Source organism: Triticum urartu, chromosome 6 (assembly GCF_003073215.2).
Source record: "Triticum urartu cultivar G1812 chromosome 6, Tu2.1, whole genome shotgun sequence".
Taxonomy (NCBI): Eukaryota; Viridiplantae; Streptophyta; class Magnoliopsida; order Poales; family Poaceae; genus Triticum; species Triticum urartu.
In genome coordinates, this window is record NC_053027.1 from 218389072 (window position 1) to 218398993 (window position 9922).

Below are 9922 nucleotides of genomic sequence, written 5' to 3' on the forward strand. Positions count from 1 at the left end.
GTCATCCTATTCCTAGGCTAGATGATATGCTTGATGAATTGAGTGGCTCTACAATATTCTCCAAAGTTGATTTGCGTAGTGGTTACCATCAAATTCGTATGAAATTGGGAGATGAATGGAAAACAGCATTTAAAACTAAGTTTGGATTATATGTGATGAGGACATCAATACCATTGTTACACCCACAGCCCCTACTGTTACATATACTGGACAAATTACTAGAGCTCGCGCACGCCAATTAAATTACCAGGTACTTTCGTTTCTTGGTAATGATTCTAATGTTCATGAGATTATGATGCTGCCTAAATTGGATACATTTGTTTTGCTTACAAATGAAGGGCCTAGCTTGGAGAAGGATGAACATTGGAGCAAGAACACGCATGGAGTTGATGGCATGCGCAAGGGGATCAAGAACGGAGTTACAAGTGATGATTTCAGGACTTTGAAGCCGCCATAAGGAGTGCATGAAGCCTTGGACGAAATATACAAGATGCCACTCCATAATATTCGTCCATAGGCTATTCTAGGTGCTGCGTCACCTTATTAATGGGCCAGGCCCATGTAATTTCGAAATACTTAAGTATAGGCTATTTTTAGAGTCCGTATGTGTGGGGAAACAAGAGTTAGGGTTGGTTTCGGACCCCACCCTCAAGGGCCACGAAATTCCCCCCTCTTCCTCCATATATACAGCCCTTAGGGCGTCGTTTAGACTTTGGGTTTTGTTTAGATTAAAAGTTCGCCATAGCTGCAACTTCGCGTACTTCGTTTGTGTCCAACGACCAGACCAAGACGTCACAAAACCCCACCTTGATCAATAAAGCTTTCATCTTATATTCGCAATATCCCGATTGCAATCTCAGTTTCTTGCTTGTTCTTCGTTTGCTCGCAGGAAACAGACCCTCGTGGTCAGGTTGATCGTGCTCCGGCGTGGTCAATAACCCTCGGAAGTTGGTTTAGCGATTGCTAAGGCGCGACGTCTCGCACGTTCGTAGTCGGATCGTCAAGGTCGACTCCCACAGAAAACGATAGCCACCATCTCATCGAAACATCGGGACACCTTAGCCTCTATCACATATTAGGAGATTTTGATGCATTCCATACTTTGCATGATTCTCATAATTGCTTGCACCATATGCATTCCATGAATAACAATGCTCTACATATTTCCCATGATGCATTACACAATTTGGGTCTCCATTATGCTATACATAACAACAAACCTATCATGATGGATGACATGTTTCTCTATCATGCATCACATTTATTTGAGCATTCGATATTTTGTGCTAACCGACACATGCACGTGCGCATCATGATGGATGATGTGTACATCTACCACGCACACACAATTTTCCCTTTGTCTTTGTTTTGTGTAGGTACTCATGTATACTCGTCAACCTCTCAATCCCAAGAGTTTACGAAACGAGCTCTTGAGAGCAAAGATGACTTGGGATCCCGTGAACTATCCTTACTACCGTTCCTTTCGCGCAACGACTACGCGCATCTCTCTCACTTGGCTCTCACATGGCTATGGGCTATATACCGCTCTCTTGCTCATTTCACCGTGTTCACTTTGCATGTTATGCTTGCTTCTATGCCTTTGCCATGCAATTGTGACCCTTGTTTGCATCTACCCATGATTCACAATTATGTTACTCCTATGTGTATTTGCATGCTTGGTGGAGATCCTTATTGCTATTGCCATGTTTATCATGTGCCTCATGCTATTGATGCTATTTTGCTCATATCCTCCTTTCATGCTTGTGATATGTCTTGTGCATTATTCATGCTTTGTCGCATCACCCATGTTCCATTCTTCCTTGCTTTCTTGGGTTGATGATGTATATGTTCATGCCTCTCACATGATATATTTTGTTCATTGTCGCTTGCCTCCAATTGTTGCATCTATGCTTATTGATCGTGGAAACTTGGCCACTTTACTTGTGATGCATGCTAGCTTGATTGAGCCTATTGTATTTGGTTGTCCTCGCATCATCATATGCCTCCATACTATGAAATGCTCCCTTGTACTTTCTTATGATGAGCATGATGCATCCACTTGTTGGGTATTTTACCACACAAATGATAGGTTTTGCATCGTCGCTAACCTCATTTGTTTTTCCGAGTGTTTGTCATGTTCTTTCATGTTGAAGGATTCACAAGGCGATACCGTCATGAGACAATTTGGTCATGTGAAGGCATACACGATGTGCAACACCAACATTTGCGAGAATCTCCTAAAGGTGAACTCCTTCCCTTTGAGCCATCCTCAAATATGCATATTGGATGGGTCACTCTTTCATTGTTGTTTCCTTCTTCTTGTCTACATGTTACATCTATTGGATGGAGGACCGACATTGGAGATGGAACCCATGAACCTTCAAGTTGAGGAGCGCTCGGACTTATTGGATGCACCTTCGAACCTCCACTCATGCCACGACATCGAGCATTGGTATACCAACACCTCCATATTTGTTGATTGTGTTCACACATGTCATGCTCGATGGACATATCATACACATGACAAATTTGCATCTTATGCATGGATTGACTCACACCATGATTGCCTTGTTGCATCTTGTATTCCCATGTCATCCATGATATATGAGCTTGTGCATTTCATTAGCAAATTTGTTGTGATATACCTTGATGGCATATTCATACATCATGATCTTATTTCCTACCATCAATTGCATGATCACATCACATTGAGCATCCATTACCATATTCATGCTATTGATAAACCGTCTCACTATGACATCATTTTGCATCGTGGTTGCATTGATCACATTCACAATACATTCGTGTGCACAATGAATGCTTTTTCTCCCATGAATGCTTTTCATACCATTCCATATCTTTTGGATAAGCTTCATGCACCTTGTCATGATCAATCTTGTCGCACAGACTCTTTCTTATTTGATGGACACTTTGTGTGCGCTAACCATTGTATTTCCAAGTGCCATTTGTGTTTGCTCTTTTTGCATGTATACCACTCCGGCGACACCCTCGAGTACTTGGATTGCGCCATGTCTTCCTCTTCGTCCAACTACAAGTCCGTCCACGACAACCGTTTCCATGGTGATGAGGATCACGATCCGAGGTCGGATCTTTCCCAAGGGAGGGGAGATGATGCGGAGCATCCTACGATCATCACCATGTACACTCAAGCATACGCCTTTGGACCTAAGGTGAACTCGCTCCTTTCCAAATCTTCCCTTTCCGTATGTAAGACATGGATGCTACTTCAAGCGCGGACCTTGTGCATACTCAGGTACACCCGAGGAGTCCAAGGAGAGCCCAAGGACCAAGGCCAAGCGTGCGCGGGAGAGAAGGAAGAAGAAGAAAGAAGGGTCTGCTGCTACAGCAGCCGGACATCAGGCCATGGCCCGGACATCCGGCCCTTCACGAGCCGCCGGACATCCGGCCCAGGTCCCGGAAATCTAGACACCGCCGAACCCGAGAGCAACAAGACCAACCCCGCCAGCCCGGACATCCGGCCCTCCGCGAACGCCCGGACATCCGGCCCGTCGCCCGGACATCTGGCCTTCCCTGCCTGCGTGCAGTGCATCTGGGCCGAGGCCCATGTACCTCTTCGCCCCTTAGACTATATATACTCCCCCTCCACCTACGTTTTAGGGTTAGCATTAGTTTAGCTCATTTTAGAGATAGAGCATTGCTCATCCACATCGGACCTACTCCACGAGAGAGACCGCGGCCTCTACGGAGAAGATCCCTTTGGATTCAAGACCTCCTTTTGGAGAAGAACTTCAAGACCTCCTCACGGAGAAGACCGGTTACCGTGTATAGTCCCTAGTTGATCGTGGATCGTGTATCTTACTTTATGTACTCGAGGATCTAGCACATGTGTGATTATTTCTTGTTGGTTGAGTGATTCTCTCGTGTTTCCCTTCGTGATTTCCCTCGTTTTCCCCTCGTGTTCCTCATGTTCTTCATGGGATCCGCTCCTTTCATGAAAGATTGGGCGATTAGGGTTCTACCCTACATCAGTATTGCCATAACTCGTATAACGGATGCTTTTCGAAGGATGAGGTAAACGATTTTCGAAGGTTTCTTGGTTATGTGTTGAAGGATGGATACAGCTGGATGTAGGATTTGCTAGTTTTGGGTGAGATATTATGCTTCCCCTGTATCCCCAACACCTGATTGCATAACCAGAAAGTTTCAGGAGTTTATAAGTGGGAATTCAAGTAGCTCCTAGAATATCTTTCCAACAGACACATGATACGATATGGGATCTATCATATGTTTGTTTCCGGGTTATTCTACAAGCCAATCCTTTGTTTTGTTTTCAGTTGTGGTATTCGAGTTGCTTCGAAGTCAAATGTTGATTCCATACCTTGCCTAAGCGGTGTTCTCATATTCCTATGTGAATACAAATCCTTCTTGATCTTCGAGTTTTCCATCTCAATTTCTTCTGAACCGGTGTGTCTCTCTTCAACTGGATCCGATCTTTTTCAACATCCGCAAGATCAACTCAAGTCTTCTCAACGTTGTTCGTTTCATCCGTTCCCAAGTTGTCTTTGTTTTTCCCGCCCTCCCACCCTTTCTTTTCTTCAAGGACTCGGATTTCTTAATCAAGTACCCTTTTATGGATGTGAAGTCTCTTCATTCTTTTCAATCAATGTTCTTACCCGGTGGTTCTCGTGAAGATGCTCTACAAGTTCAACATTCTTTGTTCTCTTTCTTCTTCGGTGGATTCAATTCAAGTTTTCAATGTTCATCATATTCCTTCCCTTGTTTCAAATGCTTTCTCATGCCGGTGCACCTCTTAATCATCCACTCCTCACTATTCATTTGTCTGGAGTGCTGAAGATATCTCAGAAGGCTCGTCTTTTCATTCAAGATCAGTTCAACCTATTTCGAGGTTGTTATCTCATTCTAGCCATTTAATTCAACCGGGGCATTCTCTCTTTTAAATCATTCTACGGTGTATCTTTTGAGTGGGCCCTATCCCACAGGTCTTTTCCAGGATCTTACCTGACTCTTCTAATTTTTCTCGGAGCTATTCTCAAATTCATTTCAAAGTTGACGTAAGAATGAAATACCATCAGTCAAATGTCCTTCTCTAAGATCTTTCAAATTCTTTTCATCATTGGTTCAACCTTTCTATTCTTCATTCCGGAGTGCCTCTATAATTCATGGTGGTGTTTTCTCGTCGTTATTCCTGAATTTTGAAGACTGAAGAAGAGTTTCTCTTAAATCTTGCTCCGTTCTCGTGAAGATTCATGATTCAAGCTTGATGCAATCCTCTCATAATTGTTTTCGATTGTGAGAATTCTTTTACCCATCCGGAACAATTCAGGAGTGTTTTCAGTTCGATTATCCGGAGGTTATCATCTCAGAATTATTCATTCTTAGCTTTCAGCTCTCTTTCTCTAAATCTTACCGGTGCATCATTCAAGTTTTCTCTAATCAGCTCGTGATCTCTTCGTTCACTTGTATCAAAATCCCCTAAAGTATCTTCATTCGTTTTCCAATTCTTCCCGGTGATTTGTTGCCTGTGCTACATTCATTTTCTATTCTTACAGTGGTTCATTCAAGATTTCTTTTTCTTTGTTATCATACCAATTTATTCATTGTTTCAATCCTAGCGGTGGATCGTTGAAGACCTTCTCAAGTTTGTGCTATATCTATCTTAATCCTTTCTACGAGAATAAGTGGTATGCAATCCATTGCTTGTCATCAATTTAATTGGTGAAGGATGCGCATAACGTAATTCATATTATTATTTCATCCAAGTGATCTAATTACTTCTTTCCGGAGTGGTTCATCATATCATATTCTCGGTTTGAGATGCTTTATCTTTTCTTCCGGAGTTCCAAGTTTCCACTTTATCTCGCCGTAAAGCTTCATCCAATCATTGCAAGGACTCAATCTTATTCTTTCATCCTTCACTTCTTTTTGATCATTCTTTCATTACCGGAGTTCTTCATGGAGATTCTACATGATGGTTCACCAAGGATTTAATTCCTTCTCGAAGTGCTCATCAAGATTCTTTTCAGAGGAGCTCAAGTATTATTCTTCTTGCATTCCGAAGTGCTATTCTTTCTATCTTATCTTTTCAGGTGGTGTTATGTCATTCTTGACAATTTCCCTTCCGGAGTGTTGTAACGCCCCGAGACCGATGTGCCAGGTGTCCTCCAGTTATTCGCTGTTGTTGCCTTGTCATTGCTTGCGTGTCATGCATTGCATATCATGTCATCATGTGCATTTCATTTGCATACGTGATCGTCTCATGCATCCGAGCATTTTCCCCGTTGTCCGTTTTGCATTCCGGCACTCCGTTCTCCTCCGGTGGTCATTTCTACCTTCTTCTCGTGTGTGGGGATTAAACATTTCCGGATTGGACCGAGACTTGCCAAGCGGCCTTGGTTTACTACCGGTAGACCGCCTGTCAAGTTTTGTACCATTTGGACTTCGTTTGATACTCCAACGGTTAACCGAGGGACCGAAAAGGCCTCGTGTGTGTTGCAGCCCAACACCCTTCCAAAGTGGCCCAAAACCCACCTAAACCTCCTCTATCATCTCGGTCGTTCGATCACGATTGCGTGGCCGAAAACCGCACCTCATTTGTACTCTCCTAGCTCCCTCTACCTATAAAAGAGCACCCCTCCCCGAAATTTCGGATCATTTCGCGGATGAACCCTAGCCGTCTCCCTCCTCGCACCGCCGGACACGTCCATCCGCACCGGACATGTCCGCCGCCCCGCAGCCACCTCACTCCGGCCAATAGCCGGCCGCCACGTCACTGCCTCCGCCGCCTCAGCCAACCCCGCACCGCCACCTCACCGCCCTCTCTCTCCTCCCACCGCGGGCCCGAGGAGACCCAGATCCGGCCCGCCCGGGCCTGGATTCCGTGCCGCTGATCCCGCGCCTGAGCGAGCCTGACGCCGCTGCTTGCCGCTGCGCTCGCCGGCCGCCGCCTCCTCGCCGCTGCGCTTGCCGCCGGCCGCCGCCTCCATCACGCGACTCCACCGCGCCGCCCCGCTCGCCCCTGGACGCCGCCACCGCCTACGCGCGCCGACACGCGCCTTGCCTCGCCGCCGCACCCGGCTGCCCGCACCACACCTCGCCCGGGAACTCCGGCGAGCGGCCTGACCTCGCCGGCGTCGACCTCGCCTCCCAACTCCGGCCGCCTCCGCCGCCACGTCGTCTCCGGTCATCCCCTCCGGCGAGATCCGATGGATCGGGATGAGATCCACCGGGATCTCATCCAAACACATCCCGTCTCAGATCTGCACCGCTCCGTCCCGGATCCCTCCGTCCCGCGTTGACTTTCGCGGAGGTATAATTTCACTAAGTCCCCGAAATTCCCAGATCCATATGCCCTTGTTCATCATGTCATAACTCCGCATCCGTAGCTCCGTTTTGGGCATATAGCATATCAAAATGTTTGTCTCAGAGAGCACATCATTTCATCTCATTGCATCATTTTCATTTGAGTGCATCTTGATGCCCGAAATGCTGTTAGGAAGAGTGCTACTTGAGTTATTTGTCAGATCTGCCGCTCCATTTAGATATTTGTCATTTTTGCCATGATTATTGTGTGCATGATATGCCCATGAGCTCTACATATGTTTTGTTAAGGGTTTTGCCATCTTTCCAGAGGTGCAACCCATGTATTTTTGTGATGTGTGTGGTGACTAGCACAAGCTTGCAAAGTGAGGCATTCGTAATGCTGATTTCAGGGACTTAGCATTTCCACTAAGTCCTTGATCTGTTTATCTCATATGCCATATGTTCATGTTGTTTCCTAGTGATCCGTGCCTCTTTTGAGGATGATCAGTAAGGATGTTTTGTTAATTTGTAGTGCTCTATCCATCCATGTCTTTGTTTGCAATTATGGAGCACCCTAGCTTGAGTCAATCGAGCTCTACTTTTGTCATTTCGTGAATCTGGGCAGATTGTCTACTTGTTAGCGATTGGCCACGAGGATGTTGTAGTTGATCCGTGCATGCTATGTTATTTTTCTTGCCATGTCTAGCTTGCATTTTGTGTATTCTTGATGTGTGTATGCTTAGATTGTCATGACTTGCTCTGTAGTGAGTGCATCGAGCTCGTAAACATGCCTACTTGATATCTGTTTCAGCATGCTCCAGTTATCACTAAGTCTGAGAACTGATTATGTTTTTGCCATGTTCACATGCTTACAAATGTATTTTCTGATCCCATTTGGCTCAAGGTCACTAAGGGACTTTTGTTAAGCTCTTTGAGTAGCTCCATGCCATGCTTTACTTTGCCATGTTCAGGTCCTGTAGCATATAGTTTTCATGCTCCAAAGTGTGCTACCTGATCTGAAATTCCAGACAAGTGTTAATTTCACTAAGTCTGAAATCTGTTTATCAATTGCATTTTTGCCATGCTTGTTTGAACCTGTTAATGTATGAATTAGCCGTAGCTCAGTGTTCATATTTTGTTAAGCTTCATGAGTGGATCCCTGCCATGTATTGTGTTGCCAGATTCTTTCATTCCCTTGCAAATCATGCATATGCATCGCATCCCGCATCCTGCATACCATTCCATGTTCTTGTGTTGGTTGTTTACTATGTTGTGTGCTTCTTTCCGGTGTTTGCTTCTTCGGGTTGATTCTGGTAACGTCGCGTTTGTGAGGACCCGTTCGTCTACGTCCGTTTGTCTTCTTCATGGACTCGTTCTTCTTCCTTGCAGGATTTCAAGCAAGATGACCATACCCTCGAAATTACTTCTATCTTTGCTTGCTAGTTGCTCGCTCTTTTGCTATGCCTATGCTGCGATACCTGCGGTTATGGGCAGATGGGAATTTGTTAATGTCGGGTTGTAGAAAACCTGAAGTTTATCTTAATTAAAATAATCAACCGCGTGTGTACCGTGATGGTCTCTTTCTCGGCGGAGTCCGGGAAGTGAACACGGTGTTGGAGTTATGCTTGACGTAGGTTGTTCTAGGATCACTTCTTGATCATAGTTTTTCGACCGTGCTTTGCCTTCTCTTCTCGCTCTCATTTGCGTATGTTAGCCACCATATATGCTAGTCGCTTGCTGCAGCTCCACCTCATACTTTACCTTACCCAATAAGCTTAAATAGTCTTGATCACGAGGGTGTGAGATTGCTGAGTCCCCGTGGCTCACAGATACTTCCAAAACCAGCTTTGCAGGTGCCGTTGAACCGTACAGATGACGCAACCAAGCTCAAGGAGGAGCTCGATGAAGATCTTGTCCTTTGTGTTGTTTCGTTCTAGTTGATCAGTAGTGGAGCCCAGTTGGGGTCGATCGGGGACCTTTGTCGCATTTGGGGTTCTTCTTTTATTTTGGTTCGTAGTCGGACCTTGATTGTATTTGGATGATGTAATGCTTTATTCATGTAATTGTGTGAAGTGGCGATTGTAAGCCAACTATGTATCTCTTTCCTTATGTATTACATGGGTTGTGTGAAGATTACCTCACTTGCGACATTGCTTTCAATGCGGTTATGCCTCTAAGTCGTGCTTTGACACGTGGGAGATATAGCCGCATCGAGGGCGTTACAAGTTGGTATCAGAGCCTTCCTCGACCTTAGGAGCCCCATTGCTTGATCGTTTTTAGCGGCCGAGTTGTGTCTAGAAAAATGTTTTGAGTCTTCTAGGAATTATATATCGGAGAGTTTAGGAATTCTTTTTACTTCCCAGTCTCCTCATCGCTCTGGTAAGGCATCCTGACGTAGAGTTTTGACTCTTCTCTTCTCAAATTTCACTAAAAAAAATTTAGGATCACGCGGGTATCTTGGAATCGTTCTGATGGTTTTGTGACGAGAACATTGTCTTGGTGCCTCCTGGTAAGGGGTTTTAGTGGCAGTATCCCGGGGAGTTTTGAGCTCTGAGGTGTTGTCGTCATAATTTTATCGTTGCAGTTCTGGAATACCTGAGTTTAGTTCCGCCGACATCGA